The sequence below is a fragment of the Emydura macquarii genome, unplaced genomic scaffold, assembly GCF_026122565.2.
Source record: "Emydura macquarii macquarii isolate MOO-44397 ecotype Brisbane River unplaced genomic scaffold, CSIRO-AGI_Emac_v2 contig_1451, whole genome shotgun sequence".
In the NCBI taxonomy this organism is placed as follows: Eukaryota; Metazoa; Chordata; order Testudines; family Chelidae; genus Emydura; species Emydura macquarii.
In genome coordinates, this window is record NW_027131588.1 from 11,559,986 (window position 1) to 11,574,943 (window position 14,958).

The 14,958-nt window shown below is 38.9% G+C and overlaps 1 long non-coding RNA gene across 1 annotated transcript; it reads left to right on the forward strand.

Moving 5' to 3' along the window:
* Nucleotides 1-3,889: 3,889 nt before the first annotated feature.
* Nucleotides 3,890-14,363, forward strand: LOC137156546 (uncharacterized). Its single transcript, XR_010920793.1, has 4 exons — nt 3,890-4,073; nt 8,841-9,059; nt 11,319-11,403; nt 13,103-14,363. It is a non-coding gene; the product is annotated as an uncharacterized lncRNA (long non-coding RNA).
* The last annotated feature ends 595 nt before the right edge of the window (nt 14,364-14,958 follow it).

Below are 14,958 nucleotides of genomic sequence, written 5' to 3' on the forward strand. Positions count from 1 at the left end.
GAAATTGTGTTTTCATAGAAATTTTCTGACTAGCTCTAACTCTGGACATTCCACAAAGAGTAGGTTTATGTCTGATGGAAGCTACTGTTTATATAGTTTGGCTTATGCATTTTCCGTTAGGAATTTTATTTCTACCTTATTGACTCGTGTTATATCAAGGTTTATTCTGCATTCTGTGATTGTATACTTCGCTTGTAATAATTTTTCCATTGTCATATGGTTGTAAACAATACCTTGTCTATGTTCAGTGTTCTGCATAACTATACATTCTACTCCGTTTCTACCTATGACTCAATTAAAATGTATGAAACATTTAAAAATTAAAAATGAATACATCTCTGTACAGATTTGATGCTCATGTGACTATGATATTGCCTCATTTATAATATCACATCATTGCGGAATGCAGGGCTGAATTTGTGGAGAATTTTCTGTAACTTTCTTAGATAGAAATATAGAGTATTATCCAGGTACCAATTATAGTATGTAGGGGCCATATTTTTTTGTGAAACAAAAAAAACCATACAAACCCAGAAGTGCTTAGATATAGATACTATGGAGAAAAGATATATTGCACTGGCCTTTGCTGTAGAAAACAAGATAAACAGAAACAAGGAAAAACTGGTTTTCCATTTTGTTTTCTATCCACAAGGGAGAAGAATTAAGACTGAAAAATAGAGCCTTTAACGCTCCTCATTCAGGCAAAACTCCTTTTTCTGAGCAAGGTGTGCTAAATAATGCCCAAAATATTGGCATAAATTTAACCCAGACATGGATTAACAACAAAACTGGTAGTTAGACAGAATGAATCCCTGAACAATCTTCTTTGCTCTGGAGGACAGCAATGTGTCTGTTCCTCTACAGTAAATGTCACAGGGAGTTGCTGAATATTTTGTCTCTCTACTTTCAAACAAGTCCAAATAAAATTCCATGTGTCCTTGCTGTTTAGAGTTTAATTTATAGTTTCCTAAGTAGTTGGCAGACTATACAGAGGAATAGAAGTATGTGGTATTATAAAAATAGTTTTCCATATGAGAAATCTAGGTTCTGATGCTAATGAGGAAACTCATTCCAGCAAAATAATGAGTGAGGATGGGGTACACAGTTAATCTAATAAAAATGGCTAAAATACGAGATGGGACTTTGAATGTTAATCCAAGTTAGGTTTTTTTGGCAAACATACTACCACTGTTGTCAGGAAATCAAAGGAATTTATTAATACCACCGCACAAGAAGCAGACTTTTATGGGCAGCGAGGATTAAAAGGGTGTGATTTCCATCTGTTATTGTAAACCAAATTCAGACATCAGACAAGATCAGAAACTTGCTCTTTAAAGATTTGCTTTTTGTAAAATACAAAGCCTATTTATCTGTTCACATGCAGTGAATGTACGTAAACTGTCAGCCAACAAGAAGTAAACAAACAATAGATTTCCCCTTTGTCCCTTGGCCTGTTCTTACAATGCCTTTTGCAGAAAGATTAAATAACCTAAGGCTAAACGCTGAAGTACTCGCTCAATCCAAAGTCTCACTAAAGCCACTATGTTACATACACTTATGGTGCTCTATAAATAAACATAGCAACAGTGGTGTCAGAGATTAAACCCATCTTTCCATTGAAATCAATATTTGAGATGGGAATTCACAGCAGGGGTTCACAGCCTTTCCAGTACATCTCTCTTGCTAATGAGCTTACAACAGCCCATTGCTGAGAAATACCTAAGGGACAAGGATGCTCATGAGCAGTTAGCTGCTGACACTTGAGCTCTTATGTTTAAGAGAGAGGTTCTCTGAATTCAGATGGGGTTCCTTTTGCACTGCAGTACAACTAAAAAAGAAGATAATCCATTTCCCCCATGGCCACAGCGTATTCAGCATCTAGAACAAAGTAAGGCAACATGGTAGATCATGTCTATGCCAACAAACATATGTAGCACTCCCAGTAGTTCAAATCTTCCCTAGATGCTTGAAAGCTCTAACAAGCCTGTATTTTCTGATATCTGTTTTGCCCATGCAGCTTATAAAGCACTACTACCACCAACAGCTTTGCTCTTTGCTAATAGCTGCTAATGGTTTTCGTTTGTGGGTCAGATGCCACATAAATTTACATGCTGGAGTACTTAACACAGCAAAGACTCTAATATCTCTCACATAGTAGTTCACCTTGAGCCAACTCCTTGAAACCCTCCAATGTCATTGTGGAAAGTGCACTTACATTTTAACAGTTGGCATTCATTTGAAATTTCTAATAGGAGTAAGATTTTTTTTTTGAAGAAATGTAGCTGGTTTAGTTTAATATCCTCTTTACTGTGCTGGGGGCAGGTGCCTTGCACTCAGGACATGAGCCACTATGATGTATCGTGAAGAGATTTTCTTATAATATACTTCCAGAGGGGTAGCCGTGTTAGTCTGTATACAGCAAAAACAACAAGAGTTCTGTGGCACTTTAAAGACTAACAAATTTAATATTTGTAGACATAAGCTTTCGAGAGACTTCACTCTGATTGGTACTCAGCACCTCAGAGGTGCAGCCTGATCCTTTGCATCTCAGAGGACCAGGCTGCAGTCTCACAAAAGCATGGCAAGTCTTAGCAAAATAACCATTCGCTTGTGCTCAGAGCAGCTATGTGTGTTCTTACGAGTACTATATATACCAGTGTGTAGCTGAAAAAAAGAGGGGAATAGTAAATGGATACATTTAGGATAGGATCTGTAACATAGTTAAAATATAGGCAATTGAGACTCTATGGTAGCAGCAAAGCATCCAGTTTATAAACTAATGAAATTTGTTCTATCCAATATTCTTCATGTAAAAATACAAACGGTTTCCAATGTCTCTCCTACAAAAACCTAATGTTGGGGTTCTTGAAGACCGCTGGTCTATTACATGGCTGTAATTTCATTGAGAGAATTTTAATGAATGTTGAGAGTGTTTTAGACATTTAGTACCTTAAAATATTACAGACAGTGCACTATCCCAACAGTGTATCATTTATCTTTTATAATAATGGCCATTTTCATAAAATATCCAACACCAATTGCCTGAATTTTAAAGTTTTATTCTGAATGCTGAGAGCACTGTAGAACACGGTTTAGGATGAACATATTTTAAAAATTGTAAAACACGGCAACCAAACAGAGACGGCTCACAGTTACAGTATCAGTTCTGGGACTATAATCGTTCTGTAAAAAGATGACAATGACATCCACTGTGGAATAGCAAATTTCTTTTCTGACTGCAGAGTGGAAGAGCTGTGAACCAGATGCTCTAGGCAGACAGGTGGAATTGGTCCCTGATTAAATACAAGGTTTCTGTAATTCAACCATCATCTATTTACATGACATCTCTATAAGCAGAAGATAAAGAGAATAGTCTTTAGAGAAGACATACAATGTAGGTGGGAAGAAGAGGCCATATTACAATATGTAACATCCTTGACATTAGCTGTAAGCCAATAAAATGCACATATCTGCTGTGAAACTGTAGGGTGTACTTTCCAAACACCATGCTGTTTTTTTAAATTAAAGGTGACTGGAAATGGGACAGTGTGAGACTTGGCAACAACAGGAGACTTGATACTGTGTATGTAGTGAGGTGACTCGCTCCCTACAAATACTCAGGGCAGATAGATAGGAGTCTTGTTTTTGTGACTCACTGTATTTAAGAACAAAAAGTATTGCCAGCAGTACTCAAGAGGTGATAAAATCTCAAAGCATTAGTGCAGGCATGGAGGACCAGATCCTCAGCTGGTTCAAATTGATTGATAGAGTTATACCGATTAATACCAGCTGAGGCTCTGGCCTGCAGGCATTATTTGGTAGTTGGGTCAGTGTGAAAAGATAAAAGAACATAGAGCAGTCAGCAGTATAGACAAAACAAAACCCCCAAATCCTCAGTACAGTTATCCTGGTGCCTTCCTGCTCTTGGGATATTTTCTACCTGAAATAACTACAATGAATTGTAGTAAGATTATCGCATATTGTGGAATAGACATTCCGAAACAGGACACATGCCTTTAGTTGGGAAGGAGGATCAAGTCCTGGTGACCCTTTGATTAGAAGTTTGAAAGAAGGTGAGTTGCAGGAGTTGCAAACAAGAAATCCAGCATCTTTGCAGGCTACTGCAAGGGCAGACATGAACAACAGAAGGAAAAAAAGATGAGTGCAGAATTTGGCTCTAATTAGGAGTAGTGCAGTTCCACTGACTTCTACCAGTGTAACAGAAAGCTGAATTGGCCCAGTATGAGTGCCATTCTCTCCTGGTTTGTTAACTACACCCAGAGATTAAAGTCACTGTGTCAGGGATCTATATATGGTAGTGATAAGCTGCTCTGGATTTTTGAGGCATAATAGCTCAGCATGGGAAAATATTCCTCACCCATGATTGCTACAAACTCTTTGCAGTGGTGTGCAGCATAGCATTAAGATGCAGTAGCAATGGCATTTGCTGTCTTAAGAAAGTGCAAGGAAATCAAGAAGACTGTTCAAGCATTTGTGTTCCTGATTCTTCTTTTCAGGCTGTGAGCGTCTTCCATGCAGGAAAGCCTTCATTTTGTATAAGTAAGTTGTGTTTGGGGTCTTTGACACATAGCACAGTTTATAAAGGAAAGTATGTCCATGAAAACAATAGAGTGGAGAACATACAAGTGTATTTGCATCAGTTTCTCTTAGTTCTAGCTGCATTGAGATTCTGTAATCAGGTACAGAGCACATCTCTCTATCACATGTGCATGCACCATACTTATTGATAATAAGGAAGATATTGGGCCCTATTCCTATCTTGCATCTGATTTACAATCACTTCACTCTATTGACTTGAGTGGAGTTACTCATGATATGCAGTGGAGTAAGTGAAATTAGAATCAATCCCTTTTGGTTTATATCTCGCCTTTCATCCTGAACAATCCCAAAGGATCCTATGCAACCGTGTGAGTGATTTGGCTATTTTTCTCCACAGTGGGATCATGCACCAGTTGTTTGGACTGTTTCCTGGGATCCAGGATGTGGCCATATGGGACAGATTTAGTTTAAATCAGTGCATATGCTGCATGTTGACCAATCCTTAGTCTAAATGATCAATGGACATTACTGGGGCTTCTAGGCACTACAGTAATACAAATAATATATACAAGAATAATGGCTTTTGCAGACTCAGACTTCCATGTGGTCCAGCCACTAGAAAGGGACAAAGTGTCGTACTGTATAAGTGTGGGTTATACATGCGTGCAGAGAAGTGCCAGATTAGTAACACTGGATCTACAGCCTTTAAAAAAATGAATGGGAAAAAGGAAATTAAGATAAAACTTCACCACCCCCACAAGAGTCAGTGAGAGCTGGGCACTGAACTTCTTTAGTGCCCTTTGAAAATCATATCACTCATGTGCAAATAGCCATTTGAGGACACAGTCAGTCACTCAATCAACATTCAGTTGTAGTTATTGTGCACACATATTAGACAATATTCACAGATCTCTTTAAAAAAATTTTTTTTTTTTTTTAAATCGGTCCTTCAATATCCATGCAGTTTTTCTACATTGCAGGTATGCTGGTGACTCAGATGTTTATGTAATTTAGAAATTTAGAAATTTAGAAATTTTCCCTCCTACCTCAAACCTAAAAGAACAATCAATACCTGAACATCTGGAAACTTCCTATCATGAAGCCTGCAATTCACCGTTTAAATGACATTTAAATTAGAATAATTTAGGCTTTAATTGTAGTTAGATTTAAAATATACTATACTATTTAAAATAGATTTAAAATACTATCCTGGTGCCTTCTGAAAGATCTGTAATTGTTAAGTACCCTGGGTAACTAATTATGCACAGAAATGCTCAGAATTAGTAACATCTGCAGCTAAAACAGCACCTTAAATGAATATGTAACTTGAATCTACTTCCATATTAATGATATGCAAAAATAACAGGCAGATGCCTAACAGAGCCTCATGACGCAAAGCAATAGAGCAGAGAGAGAACCAATCCTCAGGGTGGGCAGTTAAAAAAGAAAAGTTATTTTTCAAAAAGACTAAACAAAGATATTTTAAAATTTGATCTGATTAGAGATACAGAGAGTATACAGGAGTTCTGCTGTTATTAGTCTCCCAGGTATCATAAGAGAAAGGTATGAGCTCTGTACATGTTCTATTCAAACTCCTTGATTCAAGAGGTGATTAATGAAAACAAAAGCTCATTGGAATTCCAGTAACCAAAATATAACAGATGCCAAGGTAGGAACACTAATGGGGGGATTTTAAAATGCACAAAAGGCAGTTAGGTGCCCAACTCAGACTGAAAATTCCCTTTGTAAATATCCTCCTAAAGCTTCCAGAAAAATTCATTGAGCTAATCATCTTCAGGAACTCTGCCTGATGGGACTCTGAGGTGGTTACATAACGCCCTCCCCCTTTCCCATTCCATTAAACAAACCTGATAAAAGAAAGTTTAAAAAAAAGAAAAAGAAAAATGATAAACTTGTGCCATAAAATAATTGCATTTTTTAAAATCAGGTTACCAATTTATAGAAGCTATGAGGATACTCAATAGGACACAGTAATATCAGGGTACAAAATAGATCAGAAGGACAGAGAAGGTTGTACTGGGGGAGTGGCACTATATGTGAAAGAAAGCATAGAGTCAAATATAAAAATCTTAAATGAACCCAACTGTGCCATAGAATTTCTATAGATAGTAATTCCATGCTTGAATAATAAGAATATAACAGTAGGGATATACTACAGACCACCTGAACAGGATGGCAATAGTGATTGTGAAACGCTCAGGGAGATTAGAGAGGCTATAAAAACAAAAAAACTCAATAATAATGGGGGATTTCCATATATGGGATACTCATATTGGCTGGGTACATATCACCTCAGAATGGGATACAGAGATAAAGTTTCTTAACACCTTAAATGACTGCTTCTTGGAGCAGCTAGTCCTGGAACCCACAACAAGAGAGGCAATTCTTGACTTAGTTCTAAGTGGAGCACAGGATCTGGTCCAAGAGGTGAATATAGCTGAGCCACTTCGTAATAGCGACCATAACATAATAAAATTTCCAGAGGGGTAGCTGTGTTAGTCTGTATACAGCAAAAACGACGAGAGTTCTGTGGCACTTTAAAGACTAACAAATTGAATTTTAGCAGGCATAAGCTTTCGTGAGACTCAGCTCACTTCGTCAGATGCAGTGGTAGAAATGAGAAACATAGGATCATCATATAAATATACAAGTGCATAGAGAAAATGGGGGAGGTGGATGAAAGCCGGTACTTGAAGTCTAATGACAGTCATTGAGTAGGAGGTGAGAATGGGTGAGCAAAGCAATTTACAAGAGGTAAAAAATTATCTCACTGGATAATTGAGATGCTAAAGAAGCACTCAAGGAAAAGGCTATTGTGGAGAAACTAAATTAATTCTTTGCATTGTTCTACATGGCTGAGGATGTGAGGGAACAAACCTGAGCCATTGTTTTTAGGTGACAAATCTGAGGAACTGTCTCAGATTGAGCTGTCATTAGAGGTGGTTTTGGAACAAGTTGGTAAATGAAACCGTAATAAGGCCTGAGGACCAGATGGTAGCCACCCAAGAGTTCTGAAGGAACTCAAATGTGGAACTGCAAAGGGTAGGATGTAACTTATCATTTAAATAAGCTGCTGTACCAGATGACTGGAGGATAGCTAATGTGATGCCAATTTTTTAAAAAGTCTCCAGAGGCAATCCTGCCAATTACAGGCCAGTAAGCCTAACTTCAGTATCAGGCAAATTGGTTGAAACTATAGTAAAGAACAGAGTAATCAGACACAGATTAAGATAATTTGTTGGGGAAGAGTCAACATGGTTTTTGTAAAGGGAAATCATGTCTCAATCAATCTACTAGAATTCTTGGAGGGGTCTTGGACAAGAGTGATCCAGTGGATATAATGTACTTAGATTTTCAGAAAGATTTTGACAACGTCCCTCACCGAAGGCTCTTAAGCAAAGTAAGTTGTCATGGGTTAAGAGTGAAGGTCCTCTCCTGGATCAGTAACTGATTAAAAGACAGGAAACAAAGGGTAGAAATAAATGGTCAGTTTTCAGAATTGAAAGAGGTAAATAGTTGTGTCCCCCAGGGGTCTGTAATGGGACCAGTACTGTTCAACATATTCATAAATGATCTGGAAAAAGGGGTAAATAGTAAGGTGGCAAAATTTGCAGACGATGATACAAAACTACTCAATACAGTTAAGTCCAAAGCAGAGTGCAAAGAGTTACAAAGTGAATCTCACAAAACTGGGTGACTGGACAACAAAATGGCAGATGAAATTCAATGTTGATAAAGTAAAAGTAATGCTAATTGGAAAACATAATCTCAACTCTACATATAAAATGATGGGGGTCTAAATTAGCTGTTACCACTCAAGAAAGATCTTGGAGTCATTATAGATAGTTCTCTGAAAACATCCATTCAATGTGCAGTGGCAGTCAAAAAAAATAACAGAATGTTGAGAATCATTAGGATGGATAGATAATAAGACAGAAAATATCGTATTGCCTCTAATAATCCATTGTACACCCACATCTTGCACACTACATGCAGATCTGGTTGCCCCATTTCAAAAAAGTTATATTGGAATTGGAAAAGATACAGAAAAGAGCAACAAAAATGATTAGGGGTATGGAATAGCTTCCACATGAGGAGAGATTAGTAAGACTGGAACTTTTCATCTTGGAAAAGAGATGAATGTGAGCAGTTATAGACAAAGTCTAAGCAGTTAGGATCCAACCAGTGCTCTGGACATGGTAGTCCTACTAACATCAATGGGCGGTAGAGTTAAGATTCTCTGTTTTGCTTTTTACTAGGGGAAATCCTGGACCCAGTAAAATCGATGGAAGTTTTGCCTGAAAGAGGACTGTGGGATCAGGACTGAGATGATCCAAACACTTATTAAAAGTTTCATAATCTTACAAAGAAAACATCCATTCCTTATCTATACAGAGAAAGCATTTATTGAAATATAGATTTATCCCTGTTTTAAGAAGAATGTTAAAGCTCACAGCGAAGCACTCAAAAGTCAGAAGGTGAAATCCTGGCCCCATTGAAGTCAATGGAAATTTTGCCTGCATGAGGTTTAATCTGATATTCAGGATTATGCTGAAAATTGTGTATTGTGTTAGAAAAAAAATCTAGCATGTGTGTGTGTGGGGGGGGGGGGGGGGGGGAGGTGGGGAGAGGGCGGGAGAGGGCAGGATATGAAGGGACAGGATGTGGAGGAGGTTGCCATAAGTTATTAAAAATAGAGGAAGCGAAAGAAGACAATGATTTTGAAGGAATTATGAAGAAATTTGCAACCTCAATACTTTTTTCGTTTGTTTTAAAAAGAATCAGTGTTCTGCAATTTCTGGTTTTTGGTGTCCTTTCCTGTTTTCAGCCTGGCTCATTCCGCTACAGTGTACTATAACCACAACATAAGAAAAAAAAACCTAAAAGAGATTTAATGAAGCAGGGCTTTCATTGAAATGAGAGGCTTAGAAACAATTTAATGCAGGTAACCTTTTCTGTCATATTGAAAAGGTTAGAGACATTAAGAAAATATACAGCAGTAAATAACAAGCAACTTTTTTCCCTCCTTCCTAAACTCCAGGCCAAATTATTTCCTGGTATAAGTGGATGTAATGCCATTTGTTTAAAAGAGGCCACGCTGTTGCACAGTTTTCAGTGTGATCAGCAATCTGGCGATATGTGAATGTTTTGAAGCTGGTTTAAGATGCAGACAAAAGGCTGGGTTGGCTTCTTCCAGTGTGTTTTTTCCAAGTACTATACAGAGAATTTTATGGAAATTGTATAATAGAAAGTTCTAGAGCACATTTGTTCCTAAAATGTTTCTAATGAGATTCTAAGGCCACTATAGTGGTAGCACTTCGGGTTTTACTTAAAAACGCACACAGACACACTTTACTTACTTGAAAGGATTGGCTAGTAACTTTGGTAGTCCACTTGTTACCCCTACATTCTGACCTCAGGAACCTCACAATGACTTATTTGTATCAACACCTTAATTGTCAATTTATCTAGTTTTGGTAGGGAACAGAAAGTGGCCCACCCTAGAGAAATTGCCAGGGTTTTACCAGAGGTTTCCCTTTCACCTTTGGAAAACTCCCCATAACAGACCAACTCTGCTAACCCTTCGGAGAACACAGATACAGCCTTCCACTCGAAGGATTGACACTCAGGCAGTAATCCTCGAAAACAAAATATTCTTTATTTAAATGTACCAGTATTTAATACAATAGATTCCAAAATCACATATTAAGGCAACACTATACAACACAAATCCCCTTAGCTGAAATACACACACACTAAAGTAACACCGCACAATAACAACTTTAAGTGGTTACATTCTATGTGGTGATCAGTCGCATGTAGGATACTGACAGCAAATTCTCATCTACACATTAAAACAATATACATAACAGACTTACATACAGAAACATCCAGCTTTATTACCCTAAGCATACACATTCATTCGGCCTATCTGATTCTTATACTATAATCATCATGCTTACTTTCCCATGGACTTCTTTTTCCCTTTGTATCTTCAATGGATCCTTCTGTTCTGTCAGCAGGTGGCTGCCGTGGCTTTGCCTCTACTCTTGAGTGATTTTCAGCTCTGCTTCTTCGCTTTGATCACTTGCGGCTGCCATTTTGTTTTCTCTGATCATCACCACTTAAGATTATCTTTATTATTTCTTAATAAAACCTTTAAAACTATAAACAGCTACACTTTTATGTGCACTTTAAGGATTCTAAATCCTGCACTTTAACTTTATGAATCAGTGGAAAGCTGTATCGGTATCCTCCCAAGGGTTAACAGAGTTGGTCTGTTTCTGGGGAGTTTTCCAATGATGAAAGGGAAACCCCTGGTAAAATCCTGGCAATTTCTCTAGGGCAGGCCACCTCCTGTTACCTACTGAAATCAGATAAGTCATTGTGGGGTTCCCGAGCCGAGAATTTAGGGGTAATATACATGGCCTCCGTGGATGGACCTACAGCATTATCTGAGGCCTTAAGGAAGATATAGTGTGTGTGTCGTTCCCCTCCCCCCCGTCTGTTTACAATGGGAGGTGATCTTTAACAGAACCTCCAAACATTTCTAATCACCAGTGGTGATCTCCCTTAACCACAAAGGATAAGGAAACCAATATGATTTAATTAAAATAATGTTTTTATTGACAACTTTTTGGTGGTTAATTGAACAATGGCCTGAAGCCAGGACTCCAAACTACACCAAGGTGGGTAATAAATTAATTAACAGGTTTGTACATCACCATCCTTCTTAGGGGGACGACAGACAGGATCAGGACAACACAGGATCAGGATCTCTACCAGGATGATGACACCAACTAAGAACACCAGAGGCAGCAGGTAAGTCTTCTTTCTTCTCCATCATAGACTGTCACTGGGGCAGACATCCGCGAGTGCTGTCAGCACAGTCCTTATATAGTTTGCTGTTGGTGGGCAGACTTCCTAGGTCACCTGACTTTTCATGCTTCCAGGGTCCTGCTTTTGCTCGAAAAGAGAGCCAAAGTCCAAGAAGAAGAGGGAACCAAGATGGAGGAAGAAGCATTTTTTCAAGACCAAACTGAAAATTACCCTTACATAACCACCATCTTAATCTCAGATGGAGTTTTAATTTCTTAGTGAAGATTACTTAAGATTCTCTGTCAATTATTGTAAACAAAACATCATGATGGTGCTCAGTCACTGAGAATAAATTCTTGATGTTATTACACTGATATAACTGTAAAATACTCCAATATAATGGCTGTTAATTAGCCACAGCTCTTTGAATCTGTTGATTTACTGCTGGGTATTTCAATCACAGCTTTGTAGTAAAACCTTCTGAGATTGTGTTGGTGTTTTACAAACAATTGTCTTGGTTTGGTAGCTGGAGCCTATGCCTGTTTAGGCAAGCACCCAATACAACAGTTCCACTGGTAGTTTGCTATTAGGGGGTCAATGTGGCAAAGCTCCACCTATAATTTGGCTAAAGATTTAATTAAAAAAAAGCCCTAGTTAAGTGTTGTTGCTATATTTTTATTTATCATCAGTAGGGCTGGTTTTGGAGTATTCCACAACATGTATGCAGCCAGTTTTCTTGGTGCTGCAGCAGTTGCCCAATGAGGTGTGAACCAATCTAAATGATCCAATTCATGGCAACCCCACTCTTTCCCCACATCTATGTAATGCTGCACCCCTGGTTGTGTTGTTGGCAGTAGGGACTGAAGCTGGGACCTGTGATCTAAAAGCAGAAGCTTCTACTGTCTGCTTGCTGAGGTGCTGCTCTGTAGCAGCCTGCCCCCAGAGCTCTGGATCTCCTTTATCTTCCATTCCCTCATCTCCAGCTCCCACATCAGCCCCTTCTTGGCAGTCACATAGACGCTGAGCTCATTCAGGTCACTGTTCACCTTCTCCTCCTTGTTCAGCCTCATGAGCTCTTTGATAGTGGCACTGATGAAGGCATGCAGGCTCTCCAACTATCGTAAATGCACCTTGGATGAATTCAGCAGCATGGCATGCTACAGACCCTGCTCACTTGGGCATTGTTCCTAGGCATTCTGTGGGGTGCGTCATAGCTGGGCCTCATCAGTACATGCTCATTCGAGTTTGGCTGCAACTTTTGGATGAACTGGTGGAGGCCCTAGTGGCAGCCCAGATAAGACTCCATATTCCCATCTTACTTGGCACCATTGACCCACCTATGGTTCTCCTTGACCCAGGTCAGCAAGTCCTGGAGGCTTTGCAAAGTGACAATGTCCTACCCCTGCTAGGACTGCTGGGGGCCTGACAGGGTCAACTGGATGTCCTGTGGGGACATCTAACTTCTGGACCGGTTATATATATATGCATCTGCATATGCAGATGGTGACCAGGGACTCATGCAAACACTGGTAAGCACTGCAGGTAAACATCTTTCAGAGCTGCTGGCCCTCTATTTCCTGTCCTCAGTGGATGCTGTCCCTCCATCTACACCAGGAGTGGGTCTGGCAACCAGGAAAATGGTGGTGGTGGGGGGTATAAGGTGTAAAAAATAATTAATTTTATTTTTTTCTTGTCTGGCTAGGGAGAAGGAAATGGCGAACGATACTGAAAAAGCCCAGACCAACCGAGCACAGGAGTTGTCATTCACGAAGCATTACTGATGATGTTTAAGTAATGATCCATTCATAAACTTTAAAGGAGACCGTTAAGTCTTTCAGCTTTTGGCTCTTTTTAAGCTGCCAGACTCTGATGTCAGATCCCTTATCAACGGAGGAGTAAGAGGAAGTAATTACTGACCTGCTAATCCCTCTCACATAGAAGCCAACAATCCCAGAAGTTGAGTCTGTAAAAGTGAGGGTGACTCTCCTGTGAGTCTAAAGGAAAAACAGGCCATTTGAAAATCCTACATCCAGAGGAGTTCAATGAAATCATTTATTTCTAAGTGCTCATAGTTGCTGTCATGGAAACAGGAGCTCATTCCAATGACAAGCCTCAAGAAAAACCTGCTGCACAGCAGTGCAATCTACATAACATTTTAATTGGAATCTTGTTTACTCAGGTCAGGCCACCACAAAGTAAAGCAAAATGCCGGTTTCCATCAATACCCCAACAAACAAAAGGTTGTATATGGAGTAAATTGTTACATTTCACAAAGAACATAACAATACAAGCATCAAAATGGTTCCACTTGTTACAGTTGAAAAGGTGGAAGGGAGTATCTCTTCTATAGCAAAAAGAATAGAATAGAAAAAAGAAGAAAATGAAACAGGAAGGAATACAGAAGGAAATGTGGGATGAAAGGGGATGGTGTGATTTTCTGGAGTTAACAGAACAGGACATTAATGAACTTTTTGAAAGTCTAACAATAGTAGAACCTATTCTGAATCCAGCAGTAGAAAAAACTATGCAAGCTGCAAATCTAGAAGGTCACAGTGTGGAACATTTACCTCAAGTCATAACTCCCTTATGGAGAGACCAATGTGGAAGACCAATAGTGGATATTAGCATAGACAAGAGAAAGATATTTCAACCTTGAATATAGCAGTGGACTTTGATTTAATACAATACGCCTCCGATGATGTATATTTGGTTATGGGGTCATTGATGGGGACAGGTATCCATGACATTCACTAGGCCAATTACAATGAATGTGGGTGGGGCGATAGGAATTAAGGGAAATTGATATTGCGCTTAATGGATGGTGGGGGATTTATGGGGTTATTGGGATAGATATTAATATGCTGAATTGTGTAACAGATATGGGAAACAGATTATTGTGGAGTGCTAATTGAAAGGGGGAGGGATTCTGTTAAAATAGTTAATATTTCAGTAAACGAATAAGTTTTTTTTACAATAAAATGTTAGATATGTTTTAAAGAAAGAGTTTCTCATTATTTTGTTTTGCAGAAATAGAAACATCAGTTGATGAAATTGCTTAAAGGAAAAAAGAAGAAATCACCTAGGACTGAACGGCTAAAGTCAGTTTTGTAAGGCCTGTCACAAAAAATATTTAGTTGTATTCTAGATCAGGAAATATTCAGTGTCCTGCTTGTTTATACAGGGCCTTATAAAAAAAAATCTGTTGAAGTCAATGCAAAGATTACCATGGACTTTAACGGGCTTTAGATCAGGTCCGCAGGGACCAAGCATAATTTTTTTCGGGCCCAGTACAAACTTGTAACACGGGACCCCTCCCACACACGTTTCACAATCCCTCATCTCGTATATACAACATCATGAGCCATGAGAATTTTTTTCCTCATGGTAATGGGGACTGCAGCTTTGGCTAGGCCGCACAGGGTTTCCGGGCCCCAGTAAAGTGTACCCTTTTTCCCTCTCATGTGGGGGCCCTGCAGGTCTGCATTACACTGGAGTGGTTCTGGGTCCTGATTCAGGAAAACAACCTTATTTAGAAAAGCACGTAAGCACTTGTTTAAT